The sequence below is a fragment of the Danio rerio genome, chromosome 17, assembly GCF_052040795.2.
Source record: "Danio rerio strain M-AB ecotype USA chromosome 17, GRCz13ab, whole genome shotgun sequence".
NCBI lineage: Eukaryota > Metazoa > Chordata > Actinopteri > Cypriniformes > Danionidae > Danio > Danio rerio.
In genome coordinates this window covers 58,661,325-58,677,252 of record NC_141037.1, presented here as the reverse complement: position 1 = coordinate 58,677,252, position 15,928 = coordinate 58,661,325, and positions in this window count along the sequence as shown.

Here is a 15,928-nt window from a genome sequence, read left to right as displayed (position 1 = left end):
TAGCTCCAACCCCAATTAAACACACCTGAACAAGCTAATCAAGCTCTTACTAGGTTAAGAGTGTCACATTTCCCATATCTTCTCTGGGCCGCTTAAGGCTCACAGCCACATTAGCCAGAGTTAACTGTGCCAAATATTTGCGAAAAAAATGGCCCACTTTTGTTTTAGGATGACTGGGCCACATTTGCCATATTTTCTCTGGGCCACATTCGGCTCAAATCCGCATTAGCCAGACCTTACTCTGCCAAATATTTGACAAAAGTGGCCCACATATGTCTTCCCTTAACTGGGCCACATTTGCACCTACACATGTGAGCCACTTTAGGTTTAGACCCAGATTACCCTTGAATGACTAAGCCACTATTTTGCCAGCTGTGGCCCACATTTGTGGTCCAGGTGGATGCTGCACACTGGTGGTGGATGAGGACCACCATTGACCCCCATTGTGTAAAGCGTTTTGATTGTCCAGAAAAGCGCTATATAAATGTAAGGAATTATTATTATTATTATTATTATTATTTTTTTTTTTTTTTTTATTATTATTATTATTATTTATATTATTTATATTATCATTATTAATATTATTATTATTATTATTAATATCAATATTTATATTATTATTATTATTATTATATTATTATTAATATTGTTATTATTATTAATATTTATAGTATTGTTATTATTAATAATATTTATAGTATTATTATTAATAATAATAATAATATTATTATTATTAATATATATATATATATATATATATATATATATATATATATATATATATATATATATATATATATATATATATTATTAGCAGTATTAATATTGTTATTGTTATTATTATTAATATGTATATTATTATTATTATTATTATTATTTATATTATTATTATTATTATTGGTATTATTATTAATAATATTTTTTATTATTAATAATAATATTTATATTATTATTAATATTAATGTTAATATTATTATTATTATTATTTATATTATTATTATTAATATTATTGTTAATATTATTATTATTATTATTGTTGTTGTTATTATTAATAATAATAATATTATTATTATTATTATTATTATTATTATTATTATTATTATTATTATTATTATTAGGGCCAAATTGATCATTTTCCACATGGGCCACATTAGGCTCACATTTAGATTACATTATGCCATAAGTGCCAAATCTTTGCCTTAAATGGCCCATTTAAACGGCCCCCTTTTGCCATTGTACAGAAGGGCCACTTCAGGCTCACATTCATTTTGTCTGGGCCGAAGGAAGACCACCAGTGCTGCATAACTGCCTAAAGTGGCCCACATTCGCATGCCATCTGGGTATCTAATCTAATATTATTTACTGTCATCATGGCGAAGATAAAATAAATAAATTATTAGATATGAGTTATAAAAACTGTTATGATTACAAATGTCCAACAGGAATTGGGATAAACATATACAGGGGGCTAATAGTTATGACTTCAACTGTGCGTAAATGCTTATAAACGTACATACGTTTCTTTAAAAAATCTAAGTATTAATACCTTTCAAGAATTGAGATGCATCATAACAGTCTTGTGAAAGGCTCTGTAGCTGCTGGTATGGCGGCGCGTGGAAACACTGAGGCGCTGCCACTCCCCGACGGTTTTTCTATTAGCCGGAGCGCGGGGCTCTCGGCGGGGACGCGTCCCGTAACTCCACCACCCTCCACCACATGATTGTAGCCATTTCAGGGGGTGGAGGCTGATGATTACAGCGCTGCAAAAGCACAAGTGAATGCTTTATGAATATTTCATGTAAATGTAAGCGCCACTTACTGGACACAAGGCCTGATTGATGGGAAAGTGCCTCTAAATGCCTGGAGTTTGAAGGCTCTCAGACGCCCTCCTTCAGCTCCGACTTCAAGCAGCAGCGTTAATAGCAGAATAAAGATGTATTTAGCAGGAGAGCTCTTCATTAATGCTCTTCGTTAAACAAAAGTAGCCGTATAGGATTTGTGTCAGTCAGCGATATGAAAAGAATTGATGAGAAACGGGCTGAAAGGGAAAATGCAGCTTTTAGCCGCGGAGCGAGCGCGGGGCTATTTTCTGTTTGGCTGGCTTTTATAAAGCTGCACTTTTATTTGGCCTGAGCTGCGGGAGGGCCTGTGTGACGCGCCGGAGAAAGAAACGAGCTGTGATGATGACGAGCCGTCAGTGTTTTCAGTGCTTTCAGGATGACGAGGAGAGACGGAGAGCTGAAATCTGACCTCCTCTTATCCACATTCTCTAACTGAGAGAGAAGTGTTTGGCTTACAGAGAAACTCTCAGCGATCGGCTCTGAAAATACATCTCCTTTTTCTTCAGTTTGACGGAAAATAAATGAATATTATTCATCTAGATTTCTTTAATGTGCATCAAAACCTTTTAGTTTTGAAGCTGTTGTGCATTTCTGCTGATGTAAAAGTGGGCAGGAAATCTGCACAAGTACACTTCATTGAACATGTGCATCGGCCACTTTATTAGGTACACCTGACTAGTGCCGGGTTGGACCCCCTTGTTGTCCTCAGAGATTCAGCAAGCTACTGGAAATATTCCTCAGAGATTTTGCTCCATGATAGCATCACACGGTCGCTGCAGATTTGTCGGCTGCACATCCATGATGCCAATCTCCCGTTCCACCACATCCCAAAGCTGCTCTATTGGATTGAGCTCTGGTGACTGTGGAGGCCATTTGAGTACAGTGAAATCAAACTCAGTGAATGAGTGAATGAAACTCTGGCATCAACAATGCTTTTGCGCTCACAGAACTGCCGCTCACTGGATATTTCCTCTTTGTCGGAGCATTCTCTGTAAGCCCTAGAGATGGTTGTGCGTGAAAATCCCAGTAGATCAGAAGTTTCTGAAATACTCAGAGCAGCCCGTCTGGCAACAACAACCATGTTCAAAATCACTTAAATTCCCTTTCTTCCTCATTCTGATGCTCGCTTTAACTGCAGCAGATCGTCTTGACCATGTCTACATGCCTAAATGCAGTGAGCTGCTGCCATGTGATTGGCTGATTAGAAATTTGTGTTAACAAGCAGTTGGACAGGTGTACCTAATAAAGTGGCCGCGGATATACTATATAACTGCAGTTTAACTCTTGAAGTTATTAGTGATTAGTTAATAACTTAAAAAAAACAAAGTTATGGTTATTAATAACCTTTTCTGATTTAGATTGCAATGCATTAATGTGCACCTTTTATAAAGTTACGTTGAAACAATAATTATTGTGAAAAGCACTATACAAACTTCAATTGACTCTAATTGAAATATTCACAGACACTTCCCCTCCGGCTGGAGCGCAAACACACACTCTCGTTTCAGTCAGTTTGTGTCCGTTTGGTGTGTTCATGAACATGAAGAGAGGGCGGGGCATAGAGTAGCTCCTCCCCGTTTGAAAAACAGCCAATAATGTTTTGGTTTTCTAACAGCTCTGCCAATGAGAGTGCTCGAGCTCAATCGTATCAAATGAAAAGCCAATGAGAAGAAGTGGGCGGGGCATATCAGACACAGGAGAGCATTTGATTGGTCAGAAGATTTGATGAGAAACTGAAGTATGAAAGAAATGTTGATCCATTTAGGCGATCTGCAAACTTTGGATGGTTATATCGGGTTTGAATTTTCGCAACACTGATTTTGTCAGTGATTTGGAGCACACTAGCTACTAGATATCCTGAAAACTAACATTCATTGAATCATCAATTTTCTTTTCGGCTTAGTCCCCTTATTAATCTGGGGTCGCCACAGCAGAATGAACCGCCAACTTGTCCAGCATATGTTTTACGCAGCGGATGCCCTTACCGCTGCAACCCATAAGTGGGAAACACCCATACAAACTCATTCACACACATATATCACGGACAATTTAGCTTACCCAATTCCCCTATAGCGCATGTGTTTGGACTTGGGGGAAACCAGATCAACAAGGGGAGAACATGCAAACTCCACACAGAAACGCCAACTGACCCAGCCGAGGCTCGAACCAGCAACCTTCTTGCTGTGAGGTGACAGCACTACCTACTGCGCCACCGCATCGCCTAAGACTTACATACTGATACTAAAATAAAGTGGATCGGGTCTCACTAGTCTGAGGCGCTAGTAAACACACACACACACACACACACACACACACACGTTAGCATGCATCTGCTTGTGTGCTGAATGTAAGTGTTGGTGCGCCGCTGTGACCCGCGGCCGATTATTGGTGTCTAATGGAGGCCGGACAGTGATGGAGCAGAGGAGGAGGAGCTGTCAATCATCCGGCTCTCGCGGCGTCCATTTGCACTGGATGAGGCTTGGCACGGTGTCATTTCCTTTTCAATGAGGACGGAGCTCTGTGTTTTTCCCCGCTCTCTGCTTTCCTTCATTTCCACACCCCTGTGAAGTCGAGCGGAAAAGTGCCGCTGATGGAGGGAAATGCAAATTGCTGCACTTAAAAAGCGGCCGGCGCTGAAGTTTGACGCCGAGCGACTCCTGATTATATTTCCAGTGGTGTTTGGGAGCAAGGTGCGCTCGGGGATGGTGATTTACATGAGGCGTCGGGGATTGGCAGCGCGTGGCGTTTTAAGACGCTTCTGATGAAGTTCTTCTCGCCTGAAGTAATGCCTGAACACGTGCTCTCGCAGAAACACAAATACACAGTCGATCAGCAGCAACTTCTGACAGCTTTATCGAGCAATTAATGCTACGGTGAAACGTGAAGCATCGCCGCGCAGCACCTTCTGTGTGTTGTGCGGGTAAATGACATGCTAATGAAAGCTTTCAAACACGCTGCGTTTTCCAAAACTGGGGAAGACAACGAGCGGCGGATTCACACCACTCATTCATCTTAGCCACAGCGGAATGAACCGCCAACCATTCCAGTATATAATTTTATGCAGCGGATACCCTTTCAGCTGCAACCCAGTACTGGGAAACACCCATACAGACACACACTCATACACTACGACCAATTTAGTTAATCAATTCCCCTATTGTGGCCTCATGTTGGCGCTGTGGGTAGCACAATTGTTTCACAGCAAAAAGGTCGCAAGTTCGAGCCTCTACTGGCTCAGTTGACGTTTCTGTTTGCATGTTCTCCTCGTGTTGGCATGGGTTTCCTCCGGGTGCTCCGGTTTCCCCCACAAGTCCAAACACATGCGCTTTGGGTGAATTGGGTAGGCTAAATTGTCCGTAGTGTGTGAGTGTGAATGAGTGTGTATAGATGTTTCCCAATGATGGGTTGCAGCTTAAGAGCATCCTCTGCTGGATAGGTTGGCGGTTCATTCCGCTGTGGCGTCTCCAGATTAATAAAGATACCAAGCTAAAAAGAAAATGAATGAATATATAGCGCATGTGTTTGGACTGTTGGGGAAACCCACAACAACACAGGGAGAACATGCAAACTCCACACAGAAACGCCAACTGGCCCTGCTGGGACTCAAACCAGCAACCTTCCAGCTGTGAGATGACGGTACTTACCACAGAGCCATCGTGCTGCCCCTTGATAACTCAGTATACTGAATGTCAGATGTTTTTGGTCATGATGATATCGGTGTGGTAAAGTTTCAGAAGTGATCCCGATATTCAGTGTGCCACGGCTAAATCAGACTGTCACAATTTTGTAACACAAATACCTCTGCTGTTCAAATCCAGACAATATCTGACAGCAAATATCCGACACGAACACCTACAGCTATTCTATACTGTCTTTAAGGGGGAAAAGGTATGCATGTAGATGCTACACAGCAGACTATTTCAGAAAAGTGAGATGATACACTCGATAAAATGAGAGACATGCTCCATGGAATTATTTGGCATGTCATTAAAACAATGATTAGGATAATATTGCCTGCAATATATACAGTTGAAGTCAGAATTATTAGCCCCCCTGAATTATTAGACCGCTTATTTATTTTTTCCTCAATTTCTGTTTGACGGAGAGAAAACTTTTCTAATCATAATAATGTTAATAACTCATCTCTAATAACTGATTTCTTTTCTCTTTGTCATGATGGCAGTAAATAATATTAGACTAGATATTTTTCAAGACACTTCTATACAGCTTAAAGTGACATTTAAAGGCTTCACTAGGTTAATAAGGTGGACTAGGCAGGTTAGGGTAATTAGGCAAGTTATTGTATATCGATGGTTTGTTCTGAAGATTATGGAAAAAAATTTGCTTAAAGGGGTAATTAATTTTGTCCCAAAAATGGGTTTTAAAAAATTAATAACTACTTTTATTCTAGTCAAAATAAAACAAATAAGACTTTCTCCAGAAGAAAAAATATTAGCAGACATATTGTGAAAATTTCCTTGCTCTGTTCAACATCATTTGGAAAATATTTTAAAAAGAAGAAAACATTTTGAAACTGTATATATATATATATATATATATATTTGTATGTATCTCTCTCTCTCTCTCTCTCTCTCTCTCTCTCTCTCTATATATATATATATATATATATATATATATATATATATATATATATATATATATATATATATATATATATATATATATATATATACATACTGTAACAAGTAAAATATAATGTCATCATGGCAAAGACAAAAGAAAATGCCCTAATATATTTCAAATATTGTGCTATTGTAGTTAAACTATTTATATAATCTTGTAAATTGGTGCAGATTTCACATTTAGGGTCATGAATGTGCAGGCAAAGCTTCAACACACAGAGGCCTTTTGGAAAGGCTGAACAGGATTTTGTGTTGGTGTCAGATTGAGCTTGTTTTCTATGCAACTGGCTTTTGGCACAGATCAGCACAGGACTTTTATATTTGTAGTTATTTTAAACACTAAAACATGAAATGCACTAGAATTAATAACCCTGGTTTCTTACATGTGTAATATATACTTAAAATGTATTAAAAACTGGATCATCCAAAAACGTTTTCTTTTTCTGCTTGAATTAAGTTTATGAAATTCTTTCTAAGTGTTTCAGTAAGAGCTCATCTATTTCAGCACTGTATGAATGAGAAACACATTTAACAAGTCCAAACTGCAGTAAACATTCACACAAATCACAAATCTGATTCATGTATGGATACTGGATGCATACTGTGTGTATGTGTGCCTTGTATTACATTGTGGGGACGTACATACACATACAGTTAAAGTCAGAATTATTCGCCCCCTTTGAATTTTGTTTCTTTCTTAAATATTTCCCAAATAATGTTGAACAGATTGAGGAAATGTTCACAGTATGTCTGATAATATTTGTTCTTCTGGAGAAAGTCTGATTTGTTTTATTTCAGCCAGAATAAAAGCAGTTTTTTATTTTTAAACACCATTTTAAGGTCAATATTATTAGCCTCTTTAAGCCTATTTTTTTTTCGTTAGTCTACAGAACAAACCATCATTATACAATAATTTACCTAATTACCCTAACCTGCCTAGTTAATCTAATTAACCTAGTTGAGCTGTATTAACAGTGTTTTAAAAAATATCAAGTCAAATATTATTTACTGTCATCATGGAAAAGAGAAAACAAATCAGTTATTAAAGATGAGTTATTAAAACTATAATGTGCAGAAATGTGTTGAAGATATCAGCTCTCTGTTAAACAGAAATTAGGGAAAAAAATAAACAGGGGGTGAATAATTCTGACTTCAACTGTATGTCCCCGTAAGTATAGCAATACCAGTAAATAAGCGATGTCCTTGTGGTAGTATATTATATGTAGCACTTTGAAATGAACATAAAATACTAAAATAGAAAATCCAGGGTGTTTTTCCTTGTGAAATGCATGGCTGTAATGTTTTCCAAGGCTCCGTGGCCTCCTGACGCCTCAGTCTCTGTAATGCATGTGGCGTTGTGTGTCGTATGTTAGCGATTAGCATGACAGTTAGCCGTCAGACCCCTCGACCCATGCCGAATCCTCTTCCTCTTGCCGCTCCGCCCGTCCTAAAGGCTCAGTTTTAGTTTCCACACGCGCCTCAAATGTGAGCCGACAGCCAATGCTCTCAATACTGGCTGATCACTCAAGGGTCACTCTCAATGAGGTTTTATCTCAGCCTAAACAATGCGCTATGTAAAGTTCCCCTATTTTACCTCGGGAGACTGCAGCCCTTTGTGTTTCTCGGAGAATGGCGGGTTAAAAAGCCAGGAGGGGTTTTGACAGCAGCTCAAAACGTCTTGCATTTCTTTACAACCCTCCTGTTGTGTGTGTTTTTTTAATGCATACACCATTCGGGTCAATTTTTGTCCATTAATTTAACAAAACAAAATTAAAAACTACTAAAGATTGATGTAATAGAGTAAAAGATCTACATAAATATCTGTAAGATGTTTAATAGTTGAACAATTCCATAATAATCTGTTTATTTTCTGTCAGTTTGATGCACAGACAGATAAATTTACTGATTTAGTGGCCAATTCAGATAAGCTTGTTCAATTCGATCCTCCGCTAATAGCGCTCGCTTGTGTTCAGGGATGGGGTTTTGGGATATGCCTTCTTTTATGAAATGTACATTTTTAAACATGTTTGACATGTTAAATTGTATGAATTCCTGCAAATTGACCATGTTTTTAAAAAATTTACATTTATAAACATACTTAATATGTTTAATCCTACAAATCAGCCACTTTTCTGCCAATATGTCAAAATAGTAGCGGGTCCAGATTATTCCCACACAGAAATCTGATATATGGCCATAAATAAATATACATTAAATTAAAGCTAATATTTTTGAACATATTTGTAATATATAGTGCATGTCTGTGTACATATATGGCACTTTTATATCTGTGATTTCCATAGATGGACTTGTAGGTCATACACAGTTGAACTCAGAATTATTCGCCCCCTTTGATTTTTTTTTTGTTTATTTTGTTTTTTAAATATTTCCCAAATTACATTGAACAGAGCAAGGAAATGTTAACAGCGACATGCTAATGATAATGATAATATTTTTACTTCAGCAGAAAGTCTTATTTGTTTTATTTCGGCTAGAATAAAAGCAGTTTACAATTTTTTAAACACCATTTTAAGGACAAAATTATTAAACCCTTTAACCTATATATTTTTTAGACTATTATACATTTTGAGCATAGATTACACATGTAAGAAACCAGGGTTATTAATTCTAGTGCATTTCATGTTTTAGTGTTTAAAATAACTACAAATATAAAAGTCCTGTGCTGATTTTTGGCCAGTTGCATAGAAAACAAGCTCAATCTGACACCAACACAAAATCCTGTTCAGCCTTTCCAAAAGGCCTCTGTGTGTTGAAGCTTTGCCTGCACATTCATGACCCTAAATGTGAAATCTGCACCAATTTTCAACAATATATAAATAGCTTAACCAGTGTTTCAAGCATTCTTGCATTTCTTTACAACCTTCCTGTCGTGTGCTTAAAAAAATGCATACAACATTTGGGTCAATATTTTTCCATTGATTTGACAAAGCAAAATTTAAAAACCATTAAAGATTTGCATAATACAATAGAAGACCTATTTTAAAATAGTAAGACCTTTAATAATTTAACGATTCTATAATAATCTGTTTTTTTGTCGCACAGACAGATAAAAAAGTGTTATTTGTCACCACTGTGTGTAGCGAAGTGTAAATAACAGCCAGTAAGTGTAAACAGTATTATTCCAACTCAATGCAATTCTTGTAAATTGTAAATTTACTGATTTAGTGGCCAATTCAGATAAGCTTGTTCAATTCGATCATCCCCTAATGACAATCGCTTGAGTTCAGGGGTGGGATATTGGGATAAGCCTTCTTTTATGAAATGTACATTTTTAAACGTGTTAAATTGTATGATTTCCAACAAATTAGCCACATCTTTTAGAAAAATTTTACATTTTTAAACATACTTAACATGTTTAATCCTACAAATCAGCCACTTTTCTGCCAATTTGTCAAAACAGTAGTGTTTAACCACAAATCCAAATTATTCCCACTCGGAAATCTGATATATGGCCATATATGAACATACATTAAATTAAAGCTAATATATTTGAACATATTTGTAATATATAGTGCATGTCTGTGTACATATATGGCACTTTTATATCTGTGAATTCCATACATGAACTTGTAGGTCATACACAGTTGAACTCAGAATTATTCGCCCCCTTTGAATTATTTTCTTTTTTAAATATTTCCCAAATGATGTTTAACAGAGCAAGAAAATGTTCACAGTATGTCTGATAATATTTTTTCTTCAGGAGAAAGTCTTGTCTGTTTTATTTCGGCTAGAATAAAAGCAGTTTACAATTTTTTAAACACCATTTTAGCGACAAAATTAATAAACCCTTTAACCTATATATTTTTTCAACTCAAACATTTAAAGCATAGATTACACATGTAAGAAACCAGGGTTATTAATTCTAGTGCATTTCATGTTTTAGTGTTTAAAATAACTACAAATATAAAAGTCCTGTGCTGATTTTTGGCCAGTTGCATAGAAAACAAGCTCAATCTGACACCAACACAAAATCCTGTTCAGCCTTTCCAAAAGGCCTCTGTGTGTTGAAGCTTTGCCTGCACATTCATGACCCTAAATGTGAAATCTGCACCAATTTTCAGGAATATATAAATAGTTTAACCAGTGTTTCAAGCAGTACAAACAACAAACGTCGGTCAAAATGACCCGAACGCCAGTGTAAATGTGCCTCTGGCAGATAAATGCAGAAATCAGTCTCTCTTTGATGATTCAGAGTTCGCTGCTTCTCTTTAATCACACGTTTGCATTGTGTTCCTGTGTCGAAAACTCCTTTTCCTCTCTTCCTGGATTACGAGCCGCCGCTGAAACCCTCCAACGCTCCAACGCCATTTATGGGCACAAAAACAGAGAAAGAGACGTTTGTGTAGCATCCGCAAATGCAGTGTAAGCAGCTTACCGTTTGTTTGGGTTGCTGTTGTTGTGGTGTAGGTTAGTATTTGTCATGCGTTTATTTAATCCAGCAGAAGTAAACTTATTTGGATGCTTAGAGGATTAATGAAAGGCAGTGATAATTCGGCTATTTCCGACGCTCTGTTTGGGCGAATGTGCTGCTATCAGCGGCGCTGTAATCAAACCCTGAGTCGGCGGAGGTGAAGCTCTCCGTGTTTTCTGTACTTCACAATGAGCCTTGTTTCTGTCTGCGGCTGATAGGAGCGAGTAGGAAGCGTGCGCTCGGCCCAGACAACACAGCGCTATCACATGCAGCCCTTATCGCCGCTAATTCCTTTAAGGTTCCATAACAGCAATTAACATTTTCCTCCTCTTCTGCGAACACCACAAAGAAGCCGAAGGGAGGACACGGACTCTGTTTAAAACGCCACTTCATGCTATTTTGATGCCGCTGTCTCATCTCAATCAAAGCCTGTTGTGTCTCATCTGAGAGCGCACCGCATGATGCTAATGGCTTAATTCGGGAAAGTGCTTTTCCTCACAGGGTGTTTGTGTAGAGAACGCCGAGGCCAAAGAATATGGCACTTCACACACTCTTACACACGGTGAAAAATGCTCTTCAGACTGCACACGGTCCATCAAACAACAACGAAACGGAAAAACGGGACTTTCTCCATTAAAAATGGCAATCTGTCATGATTAAACGATGACACTTGTGCACATATCCACACTCAATGATGAGATTAAAACTATGGGAATGTGGAAATCTGATGTATGGAAATATATGCGCAGCACACAAGTTCATATTTGATTTGGATTATATAAAATATGCAACACATATTTTGAAATGTTGCAAAAAATGGGTGCTTTTTTTTCAACCATTTGAATTACTAATATATACGCATACACTAACTGGCCACTTTATTAGGTACACCTGACTAGTACCGGGTTGGACCCTCTATTGCTTTTCAGAACTGCCTTAATCATTCGTGACAAAGATTCAACAAGCTACTGGAGATATTCCTCAGAGATTTTGCTCCATATTGGCATGATAGCATCATGCAGTTGCTCCCAAAGCTGCTCTATTGGGTTGAGCTCTGGTGACTGTGGAGGCCATTTGAGTACAGTGAACTCATCGTCATGTTCAGCAGTCTGAGATGATTGAGCTTTATGACATGCTGCGTTATCCTGCTGGAAGTAGAAGATGGAGACACTGTGCTCATAAAGGGATGGACATGGTCAGCAGCAATACTCAGGTAGGCTGTGGCGTTGATGCTCAATTGGTACTAATGGACCCAAAGAGAATCTCCCCCACACCATTACACCACCACCACCAGCCTGAACCGCTGATACAAGGCAGGATGATCCATGCTTTCATGTTGTGATGCCAAACTGTGAGCCGAGCATCCGAATGTGTCAGCAGAAATGGAGACTCATCAGAGCAGCAACGTTTCTCCAATCTTCTATTGTCCAGTTTTGGTGAGCCTGTGTGAATTGTAGCCAATCACATGCTGTTACCACGCCCCCTTCGCAAAAAATGCAAATGAGTTTCTGGCACACTCTCAGTGTATAGTTTTAATATGCTGAGTAGCTGATTAGTTGAACAGAAGTGTTGAGTAATGTCACTTTTAAAAGTAATATATTGCAATCTAAATCAATCTTTAATGGCTTGATTGTAATATATTACTTTTAAAAGAGTTTTTATTTTAAGTGTCTTGTTTTTACTTGTTTTACATGTGTTTTTGATTTTACGTGTTACAGCGCTGCTTTTGTTTGGTCTTTATTAAAGAATCTTGCTTTTCTAAAGATTTCTTTGGAGAAAAAAACAAAATACAGGCAACAATAGTTCTGAAAAAGAGCCCTAGTGATAAAGTGGGTGTCTGCTGTTGCACTCCTGACACACCTTTCATTGTTGGATCAAATCAGCAGCCCATTAGGCGAACTAAAATAAGACTGCGTTGTATTTCCTCTCTATTAACTTTCCTACTTATAAAAAATCTAGAAATGTGTCCAGAGCAAGTGCTGGGAAACTCTCTGTATTTACATTTGGGATGCAAAAACCTCCTTAAAGGAAACCGGATTTTTTAAAAACAGTGACTTGCATCATTTTGAGTGTGTAAAACTCTTGGACACAGCAGATGTTAAACTAAAACTAGCATGGAGACAGATTACTCAGAATTTTTCTTATGTAGTAGTGAAGTGTTAGAAGTGAACTATTACTCAAATGCTTGAGACTGTGAGTCTGTGTGCCCTGTATTATTGACGTTGTGGGGACCAAATCTCAGTAAATTCTGATCTTGTGGGAGCATTTTTGTGGTCCCCGTGAGGAAAACAGCACAGAATTAAGTATTTTGTGTCTCTCTGTGTGTGTTTGTGTGTGTGCCTGACGTGTGTAAGGTGAAAGCGGTCTGACGTTCTGACAGTTGTGCGAGGTGCGTGTCCCCCCGCTGGGCGCCGGGGCGTTTTAATTGGCCCACTTCCGAACTGTAATTTTTTTTTTTTCAAATTGCTTGGAGACGCTGGGCTCTCTTAAAGAAATCAATGCAGATGTAATAATATCTGTAATTGTCTGCCACGCTCCAGGGACACCATAAAAGCCCAGGATCAATGCGAGGAAGCGATGAGGGTTAATTCTGTGTTTTTTTTTCATTGTAATGACAGTGACACGAGGACCGAGGTGTAACTTTTTACAATCTCCATTGTCTCTGAGGTGTTTAATTGAGGCCTCACGTCTGGAGAATCCTTGATTTGGGCTTCTTTTAGGCTGACGTGACTCTTGCAGTGGCTGTGAAACCTCTGCGGCTCCTAATGACGGATCAGACGGATCGGGTGTGGAGCGTGACTGAAGATCTCTGGCCGCTGACCTTTGCCGGCGTGCCGTCCGGTGCTCCCTAGAGATGTGTTAGGAGCCTGGGGTAAAAGTTCACAGGTATTACCCTCTCGGGGTCAGCTTGGCCTTTGTCTAATTACCTCATTAAACCTTGTGCCAATACTCTCTGGCCAAGCGCTGTGACTCGGGTCTGCTGTGAAGAACCGTGGAGTGACCCATGGATAAAGTGCCCAAGTGTGTGAGGACTGAGCTTAACTTTGACTCAAGGTGAAGGTTATGTCAGAAAACCAAACACACACACACCCTGCTGAAAAATCCAGCTTAAACCAGCCTAGGCTGGTTGGCTGGTTTTAGCTGGTCGACCAGGCTGGTTTTAGAGGGGTTTTGGCCATATCCAGGCTGATTTCCAGCCTGTTCTCAGCTGGTCAGGCTGGAAAATGATCATCTAAATCCATCTAAAACCAGCTTGACCAGCCTGGTTTAAGCTGGACATAGCTAGTTTTGGCTAGGCTGGTCAAGCTGGTTTTAGCTGGTCATCTCCCAGCCTGACCAGCTAAGACCAGGCTGGAAATCAGCCTGGAAATGGCCAAAACCCCTCTAAAACCAGCCTGGTCAACTAGCTAAAACCAGCCTAGGCTGGTTTAAGCTGGTTTTTTAGTAGGGACACTTGTACAGCAAATTTTATAGGGACTTTCCACAGCTGTAATGATGTTTTTAATATATACGCTGTATATTTTCTGCTCTCACAGCAAACAATAAGCACTTCATTCTGTCTGATTTATGAGCCGTTTTTCTCAAGGGAACCAAAAAAGTCCAAATTTACTGGTATTGCTATACTTGTGGGGACATTCCATGCACGTCCCCACGATGTAAGGAATACAAGAGATGGAATGGATGTTTTAAAGCATTTGCTTTCTGAAAGATGCAAGTATTACAAACCAAAACAGCAACATCCACAGATCCTATAACGTTCTATTTCGGTATATTTAAGATGCTTCTTCGGAGAACCAAAATTGCTTCATCTTCCTCTACAGAAATAAACACACACACTTTTTATTTTTTGATTTTAGGAGAGTGTAACAGACAGAAGTAAAGCTGCAGGGAGAGCCATCATAAATGCTGGATTGACAGGATTAGCCAACCCCCCTGACTCATGTCAGCTGTTGACCCTCGATGTCCTGTAGAGTTCAGATCCAGGCCTGATCAAACACTCCTGAACCAGCTAACCTGGGTCTTCTGGATTAGTGCAAACTTCCAGGCAGGTTTGAAGCTAAACTCTGCAGGACCTCTGGCTAAAGAGAAACCCCATTCACACTGTGTGTTTTCACATTCATATTGAGCAGCCTGATTAAGACTGAAGAAGTGTTGAGGGAATCGGCCGTGCTCGGCTCTTCACCTCCCCTCTGAGACCGGCATATGTTTTTATGCATCTATTTTTCCATGTTCGTGCCGTATTATCAATTATCTCCATGATTGATGTTCCCTCATCAAGGCTTCAGTTCATTAATGTTGTTTACCGTCATTGTTTGAGAGTCAACGCTTTTCCATTTCCATGCCAACAATCAATCTCCTCCCTCGTTCTTTTAGCTGGGAAATTAATTAATGTTTATATTTGAGAGCGCTAATATTGTCTGGTGTTCCCGAGACATTGTAATTCCTCCATGAAAAATTCTCCAATTACCATAAAACGTATGAATGATAATTATGGAACAATGTAATGTCAATGGTTTCCTGATTAATCCCCGAGAACACAGCCAAATGGTGTACGCAGTCGCCTTCTAATTGATAAGCAATTCCATTTATTCTTAATTACCGCCCGTTTTCTGGGAGTCACGATTATACGTCCGAGCGCACTAGTGCAGGCTGATGCATGTATACAGTATTAAGCCATCTTCCCGATGCATTCGCAGAGTTTCATGCTGCGGCGACATCATTATCTGAGAAAGCAACTCCTTCCGAAGGCCATCGCGCAGGTGCGAGGATCATCCTCATGGTTTGTCCGTGTCCAAGCAGGCCGATCGGCTCCTGTGCGCCGATTATCTGAGGCTGAATTCTTCATTTGGTCACACCGCTGCTCCTGAATGGTCACCTTTGAGAAGATTAACCCCTTCATTAAAAACGCCTGAGCGGGGTCACCCCACTGCCTGCCTTTGATCTGCCGGCTATGGAGAAATTATTAGCAATTTCTAAGCCCGGCCATGTGATTTGTTTTTGTAAATTTTTCA